This window comes from Lynx canadensis, chromosome C1 (assembly GCF_007474595.2).
Source record: "Lynx canadensis isolate LIC74 chromosome C1, mLynCan4.pri.v2, whole genome shotgun sequence".
Lineage (NCBI taxonomy): Eukaryota > Metazoa > Chordata > Mammalia > Carnivora > Felidae > Lynx > Lynx canadensis.
Genome location: NC_044310.1, coordinates 176090182 through 176104849, shown reverse-complemented (window position 1 = coordinate 176104849; position 14668 = coordinate 176090182). Strand labels below are relative to the sequence as shown.

Genomic DNA, 14668 nt, shown 5'->3' with positions numbered 1-14668 from the left:
CTGTGGTTGATCTGAAGCGGATTTGCCTCTACCAATGTCACTGGAGGGAAGTCCCAAGTGGGATACATTCTCTATCTTGTTTGGTTCCACGCTGTTCTTGATGAACATCTAGAGATGACTTGCCATGCTGTTGCTGTTGCTGCTGATTATTATTATTATTATTACAGAATATAAAAAACTGAAAAGAGGAGAGGGAAAATAAGTGAGGATGATAATCTTAAAAAATTATAACAGGTTATAGCAAGATGAAACTAAATAAGGATAAATTATAATCGTGCTTTTGTCTAAAAAGTTATTTTTTCCATTACAGAGAAGAAAAGATGCAGCTTAGTAAGAACTCATGCAAAAATTTGGCCATCTTATCAATCTCAAGGCTTCATTAAGCATCTTTACAATGATTGCTCCCAAATACTTGTTTCCAGTCCAGACCTCTACATGGCTCCAGTCCGCTATGTCCAAAAGCTCTACCAATTCCTCCTTTTGGTGTGAAAAAGGCTGCTCAGACTCAGGATGTCCAAGAATAAACTCTTAAGCCATCCTCTCCAAGTCAAGTCCTCTTCCGATATGCCAAATCAGTGAATATGACCACCATCTGTTATGTTAGTAAATTCAAGCATCATTGCTAGTATCTCTTTCTCCCTCATCCTCTCTTCCCCATCTTTAATTCCTCTCCAGACCCTGTCCATTTTAACTCCTAGAATCTCAGAATTTGTCACTCCTTGATCTCCGCCATTATCTTATTGTCCATGGAACTATCATTTCTTGCCTATAGTATGCTGTGGTCCATCTGGTCTCAGTATTTCTACTCGAGCCCTCTTCATCCCATTTAACATACCAGCATGAATGATATTTGCATTACGAAAATGGGATCAGGTAATACACACATCTACTCCCAAGATTAAGTTCCTCTAATGCCTTTTTATTTCTCTCCAATACAGACAGAAATCATGCCCCTATATACATCTTCAATCTCATCTCAGCAATCTCCTCTTGCTCTCTGTACTCCAGTAGCACAGGTTGTTTTTAAGTTCCTTGATCACACTGTAGAATCTCTAGCCGTAAAGCCTTTGCATACCTTCTTCCTTCTGTTTGATATATTCCTTTGTCCTCTTTATTTGTCAATGCCTACTCACCCTTCAGATCCCTCTGTTCAGGTGGCATTTAGAAAATTCTCCCTACTCTCTAGGTTGAGATTCTTTCGTTACATGTTCTTATAGTTACATGTTCTGTTCCTGCCCTTTGGAGTTCATATCTCAATTTATAATTCATTCATTGGTTTACATAACACATACTTATTGAATATTTATTGTATAGCAAGCTCTTTTAAATGCTGGGGATATAGTGATAAATAAAATAGTTCCCACTTAAGGATCTTCATTTGGTGGTAGAGGAGATATACAATAATCAAATCAACAATAAAATATAAATTGTGTCCTTTGGTGAACATGCTACAGAGAAAAATACATCACACAAAGAGGATAGGAAGTGTGTATGTGTGTGCACAAATACATACTATTTTAAATAGGGAAAACTGATGAGGTAACATTTAAACTAGATGAGAGAGTGAACCTTGCATATATCAGGTAGAGGGAGGAGTAAGGGCAGAAGCCTTCTGATAAAAGTATGTTTGCCATGTCTAACGAGCAACAGGAAGGAAGGCCAGTATGTTTGAAGCAGATTAATAGGAATGAAAATAGCAGGAGATGATGACAGAGATAGGGGTCAGGTGAGGAAGGACCTAGAAGGTTGATATAAGAACTTTGGCTTTGAGTCTGAGTAAGTGGGAAATAATTATGAAATTTAAGCAAAGGATATGATCTGACATATGTTTCTTTTTAAAGGATTGCATGGGCTGCTGTGTGGAGAATAAAATCTGTGTGTGGATAGGGTTGAGGAAAGGTAGAAGAAGGGATATCAGTTATGAACTTGTCTGCACTGATTCAGGTAAGATATTATGGTGGCTTAGTTGGGGTGGTAACAGTAGAAGTAGGGGAACTGGTCAGATTTTGGATATTTTGGAAAGAAAGCCAACAGAATATGTTGACAGATTGGGTGTGTGTTACAGAAGAAATAAAAAAAATCGTGGGTTCCATCAAGGTTTATGGCATAAGCCACTAGAAAGAAAGATGGAGTCATGATATACTGAGATGGGCAAGTCCGTGAGAGAAGCAGATTTGAGGAGAAAGATCAGGAGTCTGTCTGGACATATTAACTCTAGGATGCCTATTACATATTCAAGTGGAATTAGAGAGTAGTCAGATTTATAAATCTAGAGGTTGGGAAAGAAGTCTGGGTAGGGTGATTAATGATCATGGTTTGCCTGGGACTGAGGAGGTTCATGGAACATGGAATTTCTGGTTCTAAAACCAAGAAAATCCCGGGGCAAACTGGTGTGAATTTTTATCCTAGGTCTGGGGTATAGATGTGAATGTGTGAGTCTTTTTGGCATATAGAAGATCCCACTTACATGAAGTATCTAGAGTCAAATTTATAGAATCACAAGTTGAAATGGTGATTGCCAGGGGCTGGAAAGAGGAGAAATGGGGATTTGCTAATCAATAGGAAAAAAATTTCAGCAAAGCAAGATGAATTAAGTTCTAGAGATCTGCTATACAACATTGTACCTATAATCAACACTACCGTGTTTAGCACTTAACAATGGATCTCACCTTTCGTGTTCTCACCACAATAAAAATAAATAAATAAAAATTTAAAAAGAAGTTCATACTGATTTCCCCTTCATGCCTTTCCAAGTTTCTACTTCAGCTAATTTTACCACCACCTGGCCAGGAACAAAAGCCCCAAATCTGGTGTCCATCTTCCATTACTTCTACCTAGCCCTCACTCTACACATTTAATCAGTTGGCTAATATAAAACATTTCTCAAATATACCTCCTCCACTCCATTCCCATTGCCATTTCTTCAGTTTAGGTTCCTACCATCACACATGAACCAATATAGTAACTTTCTTACTAGAAATCCTACTTGACTCTCCTCTTATGCCAGGGATGCCTGGGTGGCTCAGTTGGTTAAGTGTCCGACTTGGGCTCAGGTCATGATCTTGTGGTCCGTGAGTTCAAGACCCGTGTTGGTCTCTGTGCTAACAGCTCAGAGCCTGGAGCCTGCTTTGGATTCTGTGTCTCCCTCTCTCTCTGCCTCTCCCCTACCCCTGCTTGGCGCTCTCTCTCTCTCTCTGTCTCAAAAATAAATAAACATTAAAAAAAAAAACACAAACCTCTTATGGCATATAAAATCCTTCATAATTTAGCCCCTCCTCCTATTCTGGCTTCATCTCCCCAGTCCAAATCCATTCCATTACACCCTTATTGTATCAATAACAAACTATTAGCAGATACTCAGATTTGCCAGGCCCTTTCATACCTCCCTGTGCTTGTCATGTTGTTACACCTGCCATTATGTTATTCTCTGTGGCAAAGTCCTGTTCCTCTATCTTGACTCAACTAAAAATGGCTCTTTTTTTTTTTAATTTATTTTTGAGACAGAGAGAGACAGAGTGTGAGTAGGGGAGGGGCAGAGAGAGAGGGAGACACAGAATCCGAAGCAGGCTCCAGGCTCTGAGCTGTCAGCACAGAGCCCGGCACGGGGCTTGAACTCACAAACTGGGAGATCATGACCTGAGCCGAAGTTGAAGGCTCAACTGACTGAGTCGCCCAGGTGCCCCTAAAAATAGCTCTTATTCATGAATGTTTTCTTGATCTGTCTATTGGTAGAATGAGACCTTTTAATCCATGCTTACTGTTTTCATAGCACTTGTTACAGTGCAGTACAAAGACTAGTTTTCATGTCTACTCCCCATTAGACTGAACATATCTGAGGGCAGGATCTATGTTTTATTATCCTTGTGTCTCATGTACCTAACACAGCACCTGACCCATTGTAGGTATTCCGTGAATGGTTGCAAAGTGAATGAAATTCATCTATATTTCCTAATTTCTTCTCATCAAAATTTCTTAAACAGAAAAAAAGGAGGGAGAATTACAGAGATTCACTTTTGTCCTCACCTAGCCTGTGATATGAGGGTTTAAAGGACTGTGGAATCCAAAAGGCGAAGAGAGATGGTATATGGTATGCTTTTGGCAAATTAAAATATTTGTGAGGCTCAAGATTAAAAGGATGTAGAGAGCCTAGTTTGGCCTTTGTTTTTGCCTTGCTATTTCAACAGGAAGTATGTAAGTTGCCAAATGCTGAAGAAGAGAAGTTAGCAAATTACAGGGAAGGAAAGAAGAGGCAATGAAACATGGTTCAAAATCCTCATGTGCACCCTGCTCCTGGCTTGTTCTATCAGGATCCCTGCTTTTTTTCATCAGATAGTTGGAGTGTACCGAGTCATGTGAAGATTACAGAACCAGTTCCATGGCCACTTCACACAAATCTTTATACTTTCTTCCTTAAAGTCCATGCAGTTAAAGAAAAGTGCTTACTCTTCCTGTCTTACTATTCACATTGGAATGAACCCAAAAATAATTTCCAGGCGACAGCTGTTAATAATTACAGAGAAAGCATTTTATGACTGCACAGCCAGAGCATGTTTTGTGTCTCAGACAATGACGTGGTAGCTAACAGCTTCTTTCCCTACTTTACCCATTTTAATTTTCTTACCTTCAGTTGCATTTCTTTCTATGACAGACACCACACCTATCCCACTAACCATCACATGTTCCTTTCTTGTTAGCTAAAGTCTCCACCAAGTCCAATTCAGACTCTGATCTTTGGTCTCTGAGCTGTTGACTAGTTTGTCATTAGCTGTCTAGGACTTAGCAGGTCAGTCTGAAATTCAGAAGATAGACAATTGTCTATAAAATTGTCTATTGTGCCCCCTCGATTCTGTGGGGTGTCTTGAAAATAAGTTATCTGGGTATATGTCATTAAATATACTTGAATTGTGCCTCTGGTGGTCTGTCCTGTATTTTTGTTTGAAGGAATAAAGAAAACAAATATTTAGTTGTCTCCTTGGTGTCAGGCAATATGTTAAGCATGTCCATATATCCTAACTTATCAGGCTTCATAAAAAAGGCATTATTGTCAGATTGTACAGATACAGAAAACAGCACAGATACAGAAACACAACTAGACAGAAAGACAACTAAGGGCTAAGAACCTGGCCTGGCTGCTGTCAAAACCCATGCCTCTGACAACATATGTATCAAGCTGTAAGCTCATGGTGATTTGCCAGGAAGGAAGAAATGGCTGGAGATGTGACTGCCTCATCCTACCCCTTGTCCCTGTCTTCATTCTCAACCTTCAGTTTTGTGGCCACCAGAGTATGGCATCTCTACTGACACTTTGGCATTTGATGACCTGTGCCTGCTCTTTTACTCTTTGGTTGCTTCAGTTTTTAAATCCCGGAAGAGAAGAATGTTCAATAGTGTCATAGTATCAGAAAACAGAACTTAGATTGGCTCTAAGCTCTGCTGCTTCTTCAAGGCATGAACTTTAATAAGTTCTCAATCTCCTTGGGACTCAGTTTCTTTATATGTAGAATGAGTAGATTGAATTAGATGGTTTAAGGCTACTTCATCCTCTGAAAATAATTTTTAACCCTAATTGAGAGTTCATGAAATTTTCATATTAGGATGCAGAAATTATTTAAGCTTTCATGAAGGAAATTAAAAATATATACTTTCACTGAGGAAATTGAGGCTCCAGAAGTTTATGTAACTTATCCAAAGTCATGGAACTAACAGGTGATTGATCTTAGATTTGAACCAAGAGAGTTACCGGAATATATGGTAAAACCTTAAAACAGCCCCCAAGTTCTTCATGAACATGATGTGTCTTCCTCTCCAAACTTAACTCTCCCGCTCCAATTTTGTATTCTAGTAGCTGAAGTGTTTGTCCTTTCTCCATGGGCAGGTGTATACAGGGTTTTAATGTTTTCCAGCAATCTGGGCCTTTGTTTACGTTCATAAATTCCTTCTGTGGTATCTCTATACTTCCTTTTACCACCCAGCTAGTTCCTATTTGTTCCTTCACAGCTTAGTTCAAATTTCCCAGTTGGGGTAAATGGTCCTCTTCCTTTCTGCCATAGCACATTGTGCATATTTTCATCTTCAAATGTACTGCATTTTCTTAAATGTATATGCTTTGTCTGTCTTCTCCATTAAATCATTAGCTGTTGGCAAGAATGCACCTTGTTCTATTCATCTTTGTTCTTTGTCCCAGGTTCTATCATGTGCTCAAGAAATATTATTTGAACCAAACTGAATGGAATGATCCCAAACACGGGGCTTTACCCTTATATTTCTCAAGATATTTTCTGAGTGTGATTATATTCACATCATCATTTCACAAATAGGGAAATGCAGGCTCAAAATTCTGCCCATGATCAGTCTTCTGGGAAGAGTTATCTATGCACATTTTCCTAATGCCTTATTTGCCTTTCACAGTTAAGTTCTCTTCAACCTACCGTGCCACTCCAGCTGTTCTGGCTTAGATGTCAATGGTGGCCATATTGTAAAATCTGAAATATGGCTCCAGTCTTCCCCTAACTTGCATTCCTTGACTGATCACTTTCTCTACTTGAAAGTCTCTCTTTCCTTGGCTTCTGTAAAATACAACACAGTGTAATACACACTCTAGTGTTCTTTCTGCCCCACGTGGCTAACCCTCTCTTTCCCCTTTGGTGGTGCCTCCTCCTCTACTTAGCAGTTGGAGTTTCCTCAAAAATCAGTCTTGGATCCTTGTTTCTTTCTTAGTATACATCCTTTCCTATGATGGCTCATCCACTCCCACAATGTATAAAGAAATACTATGTATACAACAGCAACTCAGAGATTGGTTTCTCCAACATCGATTTCCCTTCTCAACTACCAAATCATATATACATTTATTTGCTGTCCCCTCTTGGTCGCCTCTCATGCATCTTGATTTAAACATAGCAAAATCCAGACTCATTTTCTTATCCTTCAAACATACTCTTTATCTAGTATTCTCAGTCTCTCATCCTCATCTTCCCAGTTGTTCATGACAGAAATGCTGATGTTACCCTTGACTATTGTACTTTTTGTAAGCATGTGTTGCTGCCACCTTGTAGGTGAATCTTGAGTCTGTACATTTCTCAACCTTGAATCTGCCACTCTTCAGGCTCAACTGCCACTATCTCTTGGCTGGACTACAGCAATAGCTTCCCAACTGGACCTTTACTCCTATCCACTCCTGCCATCATCTTGTTTTTTCATTTCCTCCAATCCTTTCTACTCATAAATCACTAGAGTGTTCTTTTCAAAATGAAATTGTAATCATGTTGTAGCCCTCCTTTACACTTTAAAATGTTCCACATTTCGGGGCGCCTGGGTGGCGCAGTCGGCTAAGCGTCCGACTTCAGCCAGGTCACGATCTCGCGGTCCGTGAGTTCGAGCCCCGCGTCGGGCTCTGGGCTGATGGCTCTGAGCCTGGAGCCTGTTTCCGATTCTGTGTCTCCCTCTCTCTCTGCCCCTCCCCCGTTCATGCTCTGTCTCTCTCTGTCCCAAAAATAAATAAACGTTGAAAAAAAAATAAAAAAATAAAATGTTCCACATTTCTCTCAAGGTAAAACAGAAAATTCTAACATGGCCTATAATGGCTCTGCATAATCAGCTCTCACTTTTCCATTTCTCCAAACTCTTCCCATTTGGACCCTAATCACAATCATAGCTATACCATTATTTGTTTGCTCCTTTTTAATTTTTTAAAAAATATCTTTCCCCCTAAAATGTAAATTCTATGAGACCAGTGTCCAAGCCTGTTCTGTTGATCCCTGAATCATAGAAACCTAGGACAATAGGTGTGCAAAAGATAGTCAATAAATATTTGTTGAATAAATGAATGGATCCATTAATTAACAATAACTTCTTTTGGTAAATAAAAATAGGCCATTGGGGCACCTGGGTGGCCCAGTCAGTTAAACATCTGACTTCAGCTCAGGTCATGATCTTGTGGTTCCTGGGTTTGAGCCCTGCATCTGGCCCTGTGCTGACAGTGCAGAGCCTGGAGCCTGCTTCAGATTCTGTGTCTCCCTCCTTCTCTGTTTCTCTCCCACTTATGTGCACGCACACGTGTACACACACACACACACACTCTCTCTCTCTCTCTCTCAGAAATAATAAATAAACATTAAAAATTAAAAAAAAACCCAGATCAACCTTGAGGGATCCCATTCTGGGCAATTCTCCCAAGTCAAGCATTCTTAAGAATTCTTATTTTAAGAATTAGATTCAGCCATATTATATTCCATATTATTAACTTTTCTTTCTATCATTTGTTTATTAGTGCATAGCGTTCAACTATATGCCAAACACAAGGCTAACAGAAGTAAAAGTATAACAAGTACAGTCAGCAAAAAAGACCTGTAAGTATATAGGAAACTGTTTTTAATGTTTTAGAACAAAATTTACTAGTCTGAGTATCAGTGTGCTGGGATGTCTTTCTGAGGTTTGAAAGATTATTGCTGTGCCTACCGCTTGGGAGGAGGTGAGTCTGCCCAATTTTTTCTGCTGTGTCATGATGTTTGGACTACAATCAGGCTGCATATGCCCTAAGTGGCTCTGCTGAGTGTTAGTCCATTTTTATTGTGACGATGCTAAGAAACTAGTCCAATACTTTTAGGAAAGCTTTGTTATTTTGATTATTGTCTTCAGCTTGGCTGTCTTGGCTGTCTCCCATGGATTTTTTGTTGTACTGTAAGTCCCAGTTTAATATTGTAAGGAATCTGACCTGTACTTTTGTGAAGCCAATTATTTCCTCATGCCTGAGGCAGTATAAGTTTACAGAACTCAGCTCAAGAAAGAGTGAAAGGTAGCCAATAGTAGTCATGGACTAAATTCCTTCTTGGTCATTACTTAGCTCACCACTTTTGAGCTTTCTTCATCAGGTAATCCTAAACAGGAGATGGCACGAATGCCTCACATGACTGTGACTCAGCATTTTCAGTGAGTGTGCACCACTACCCTATTGAAAGGAAGTGGGAGTATTATGCTAAGTGAAATAAGTCAGGCAGAGAAAGACAGATACCGTATGTTTTCACTCATGTGGATCCTGAGAAACTTAACAGAAGACCATGGGGGAGGAGAAGGGGGAAAAAGTTACAGAGAGGGAAGGAGTCAAACCATAAGAGACTCTTAAATACTGAGAACAAACTGAGGGTTGATGGGGGGGGAGAGAGGGGAAAGTGGGTGATGGGCATTGAGGAGGGCACCTGTTGGGATGAGCACTGGGTGTTGTATGGAAACCAATGTGACAATGAATTTTATATTTAAAAAAAGAAAAAGAAAAGAAGAGAAAAGAAAGGAAGTGAATGCCCAGGGTTGTCTTGATGGGTAGGAGAGTATCAGGGGATATATATATATCGTAGACTATCTCAGTCTCTAATATATATATTAGAGAGAGAGGGCGCAAGTGAGCAAGGCTCAGAGAGAGAGAGAGAGAGGGAGAGAGGGAAAAGAAGAGAGAGAGAAAAAAGTGGGGCTCACCTGAAGCAGGACTCAAACTCATGAACTGTGAGATTATGACCTGAGCTAAAGTCAGATGCTTAACCGACTGAGCCACTCAGGTACCCATCAGGGCATATATATTTAACTAAAAGTGATTATATGTCAAAATTTTTAGAACTGTCAGGAATTCACAGAATTTGGTTATTATTTGTACACTGTTTTTGTTTTTTTTTTCTTCCCAGAGATATATACCAGTACCCTGGTGCTAAATTATTACTGAGGAGCTAGCAAATGGCAGGCATGAAAAATATCTAAGGTTATATGTTTAGCTGTAATTTTATTTATTTTAATTACTAAATCTTTTACATGCAGGAAATCACTACAGTTTGCTTCTGAATATATGAAAACTTGTGATGTTAGCACAGCATTAATGTTTTATTATACTAAGAATATTTACTGGGAAGTTGGCTCTCCTAGGTTTCCATAAACATTGTGGGTTTTTGTAGGTTGAACAAAATATGTAGCATTAAAGTACTGCAAATTCCTAGACTGAAATCTAAGGCAAAGTTCAAATTGTTTATTCTTTTTTCTTGGCAGACTGTGTGTGTTTCTATTCAACTACAATGTTGATCCTGTCCAGGACTCTCCTTTAAATGCTGCTTTACTAAAATCTTTATTTAAATCTGATTTGAATTGTTAGAAGGTTTTCTGGGGGGAAAATTAAGAGACCATACCATGCTAACTTTTTAGAAACATTTTCCAGAATCACCAGTTAATATTACTTAATTGAGAAAAAGGCTTGATAACTAAAATATTCAGTGACTGAGATAGTCTACTTAATTATGCCTTCTAGATAAACTTCTAAGTATTGTAGTTCTCGGAGCTTACGCCCACATTATTGAAATCTTGGTAAAATAAACATTTGCCCTTTTCTATATTGTGTGGGTAGTTTAGAGCCGACACAGTGGAATCTTTAACTCATGGCTGAACTCCTGAAATCAGCCCTGACTAATTAACAAACACTTCTGACCCAGGCTGTACGGTTGTGTGCATGTGTATAATGTAGACCTTGGGTGACATTATTGCGCTTTCTGCATAGCTCAGCCTGATGTTAGAACTCCAGGTGCACTAAACCACATGTAGTGAAAAGAGAAACCATGGTTCCGGTGGTGGTGCTTGTTGTTTTTGTTTTGTTTTGTTTTGTTTTGTTTTTTAACATTTTCCGGTGTCTATTTTGGCCACATCTCCGGTGGGAAAAGCACTGCTTGCAAGGTTAGTCCAGGAGCCATTGCCACAAATCTTCCCTTTCTTCCTTTTGGGGCACTCATGCCAAAAAGGCTCAAGAGAAAAGAGGTTTTCAGTATTTCGTGTGTGTGTGGGGGTGGGTGGGTGTGTGTGTTTCTTCTTCCTTTGGTCCAGGAATGGAAATTTATGACAGAGAGACTACTAAATGAGACCATAACTGTGGCAAGTGCTGAGTGTGCTCATGGGCGGCAGGAAGGGGTCTGAGGAGCAGGAGAAGGGTGGGTGGTTGAAATGAGAGAGGAGGCTGGGAGAGTTCCAGAGTTCTCCAAGGTTAAGAACCTTCTCCGTGGTTGAGGAAAAGAAGGAAAATTGTAGGGGAAAGAACATTTTGAGAGAAAAGGAATAGCTGGAAAATTTTACCTGATGAACTGTGTCACCCTTGGAATAACGACACGGTCATCAGAAATGAAGGAGAAGGCTGTGGAGAGATGGCAAGGAACAGCTGAAACTGAAAGGCTGAGTGCTGATGAAAGAGTTTTAAAAGACAACCAGGAAGGATACCAAAGGCCTTGCAGTGGTTAGCAGGACACTAGGACTTAGTAATAATGAGCCAGAGGCAGGAGGGGACACATATTCCATACTTAAGGTAAAGATTATAAAACTACCGATACAGAGTCCATACAAAAGTAAATATTCAGAATGAAAAGGGAAATTACAACAAATAACAATAATTTACGTTTGGTATTTGACAAAAACATATGACCAAGGGAATTGATTGCCCGCACTCCTCTTAAGGCTTAGAAAGAAACTTTACAAGAGAAAGGCTTAAGGCTTCAAGCTTCATTAGCCTCATGGCCATAAGGCTATAAATGCCACTAAAGTAAATACAGCACAGCATTGCATTTCAAATAGTATCTCAAAGGAGATATGTGGAAGATGATGGATGCCTGTACGATACTGACTTCAAAATGTTCAGAATGTACTCAGAACAGCTCTAACTTCTTATAACTTATAATGTTTTATAAAATTTAAATAAGACCATGCATAAGAAGATGCTTTAAAAATTTGTAAAGTTCTTTCCCAATTTAGGTATTTATTTTTTTACTTTCTGAAAAACCCATTATATCTCAATTATTTATCAAATTTATCTAGGACATCAATGAGCCTGTTTATTTTTACCCTGCACAAGCTCCTTAGAATTTTGTTTTATAATTACTCTGCAGTAGTAACTCTCATTTTTTTTCTAAAACATTGTTCTTTCAGCTTCTATGTTTCATATTTGAGAAAATAACAGTGTTTTAGTCACCATTTAAAAATGATTTATGCTTTCATCTTTCCAGACTAAAGTTCTAATCTTTGCTATCATTTTCTTTTGGTAAGTCCTTAATTCCTTTGATAATTTACGGTTCTCATCTTTGTGTTTTCTCAAGACTAATCCTTCTGTTTGTTAAGGTGCCTGGCCAGAACTGAAACAAATGTGGAACGGAAAAAAGTGCCACGGTTTTATAAATCATTCATGTGTGCGTGTGTGTTTTCCAATTCTCTTGCTGTATAAGCCTAGCATTTGATTGATTGCTGGCAATAATTGGCAGATTTGTTTCAGTTTGGTATCTCTTTTAGATTCCCTTCAGTAGTAGTTAGTTGGGATCATAGGAGAAATTTGATCAGGATAATCCAGGATGCAGAGAAAGTTTGGAATAGAGAGCAAAAGTATTCCATGTAAAGGGAGAATTGACGAACAAAGCATATCGAAATTAAGAAATGGGACTACAATCTGAAAGAAACATTTGGGAGACCATTGAAAGGCAAGTATGGCCACAGAACAGGGAGCAGTGGTTAACTGACAAGATAAGAGGTTATGGTCTAGCGGACAAGCAGGAAATTGCGGCTGCTCTAGGTTGATATAATGGAGGTGGAGCTGTACCTTGTAATTAGATCAAAGGTTTTTCATTTGATGAGTGGCCAGTGTGGGATGGAGTAGGAGGCCAGCATGATCAAATAGAAAGAACTTGTGTGGTAGAGATTAGAGAAGTAGTTCCCAGCCCTGTCTTCCTGTGACAATCACCTTTTAAAACATGTTGACGCCCTGGTGTCATAAGCCAATGGAATTAGAATGTGGAAGTGGACCTAGGCATTGGCACATTTTGAAAAATTATCAGGTGACGCTGGCATGCATTGAGAATTGAGAGCTATGGGTGGGAGCACTGGTTCTAAACTGGAGAAGGTTTTATAATCCTATTGGTGTAGGTAGCCTTACTCCTTACCAATTAAATTAGAAGTTTTGGGAGTGGGATCTAGGCATCATCAGATTTTAAAATTCCCTGGGTGTTTCCAATGCACAACCAAATTTAAGAACTGCTGAGTTAGAGGGATTGTATCGTGCGATCTACTGTGCATTACTGATACAATGAAATTATGTTGTGTGATAGCCCTCGTGTATTAAGATCATACTTGCAGCCTTGAAGTTTAAGGCACAGAAAAGAATCCAGGTACTGCTGTTTGACTTTGTTCTGATTCTTCAGTGCGCCCTTCTAATTTAATGGAATTAGAATAACAAAATTTTGAAAACCAGAGGAGACCTTAGAGAAGTAACCCAGATCCCTCCTTTTCTACATGAGGAGTAAGAGGCCCAGAAAGGGTAGTACAATTGTTCATGATCACTTGGGTAGTTAATGACAGGGTGGGATCCTCTAGCTCAAATATTTTCAATCTTCTTCCACAATGCTGGCTACATTAAAGCACTTAGTTCTGAAATGCTAAGTGCTAGAAGGGATATGATTTAATTTATAAAATCTAGAAAAAGCTTATTGTGCACCTGTCCACAAAACTTTAGAACACTAGAAGTAAAAGCTACCCTTGAAGCATAAAAAAATTTTTTTTCAAGTACATTAAATTAATAAACTAGGTTTAAAAAAACTTAATCCCCAACATGGCATTTGTAAAGTTACTGGCCGTGAGAATCCTTCAAGCCATAGAGACAGTTATTGGATAGTCACTCTGTTTATTTAGAAGGCTAGAATTTGGAGGCACTTTAGACTTGGAACCCAAATACTTGGGTTTCCTAAGGTTATATCCTAAACCATAAAAAAAAAAAAGTTTTGCAATCAGTACCTAGACCCTCAATCATGTGGCTTTCATGTGTTTCCATATCCTCTGAGTTAGTCCAATTCCTGAACTGATCCTAACCTTGGAGAAATCAGAACAAAAGCAAATCTCTTTGGGGTATAAAGTTAATTGCATCTGTTTTATATTCTGTTTGTTAAATGTGCTCACTTTCTTGTGCATTTGTGGACTTAAGTTCCAGTATACAATCTTTGCAAAAAATACAGTGGTCACTCCCCCCACTTCCCTCAGGTGATATCCTTTGGTTGGTGCTCTGTCTCCAGCTTTCCTAGCCGATATCTCTGTCACTGACTATGGTGAAAACACTGGGCATGCTGATGAAGCCTAAAAGTAACTTGAAGGAAGGCAAGTGAATACATTAGATCATAGAACTGGGATTCAGAAAGGTCTCCATGGACTGAAATGAATGGCAAGTGTCTAACCAGATACAATTCAGTGGGGAGAGAAGAGCGCAAGTCTCTGTACTTGGACATATTACACGGTCCAGAGGGGAAGAGTACTCTTTCCTTTAAAGCACTTGAAGGGCTGTTATTGAAGGGTTTCTAAGCCTAAGGCCCATAGACCATCATACACTTTAGGCAATGCCCCAGAAATTGCCCATAAGCCATATTTTCGGGGGATGGAGTCTTTAATGTTGATTAAACGCTCAAAATAAGAAAAAAACAAAACAGATTAGACCTAAAGGTTTTAACTGGAAAAAATAAAAGGAAGCTACAAACAGATTTTATCTCCATGTGAGAAAGAAATTTCTCTGTTAAAGTTGTCCAAAGACAGATGAGCTATCATGGGAAGTTTCAAATTTCCAGAACATTTGGCAAGACTATCATAGAGAGGATTTAAGCAACAGATGGATACTTGAAATGTGTTATTA

At 39.0% G+C, this 14668-nt stretch overlaps 1 long non-coding RNA gene across 1 annotated transcript; it reads left to right on the top strand.

The window, feature by feature from the left end:
* Positions 1–329: 329 nt before the first annotated feature.
* Positions 330–4082, top strand: LOC116738282. The gene is made up of 3 exons (XR_004344026.1): positions 330–599; positions 1842–1944; positions 3981–4082. It is a non-coding gene; the product is annotated as an uncharacterized LOC116738282 (long non-coding RNA).
* Positions 4083–14668: the final 10586 nt, after the last annotated feature.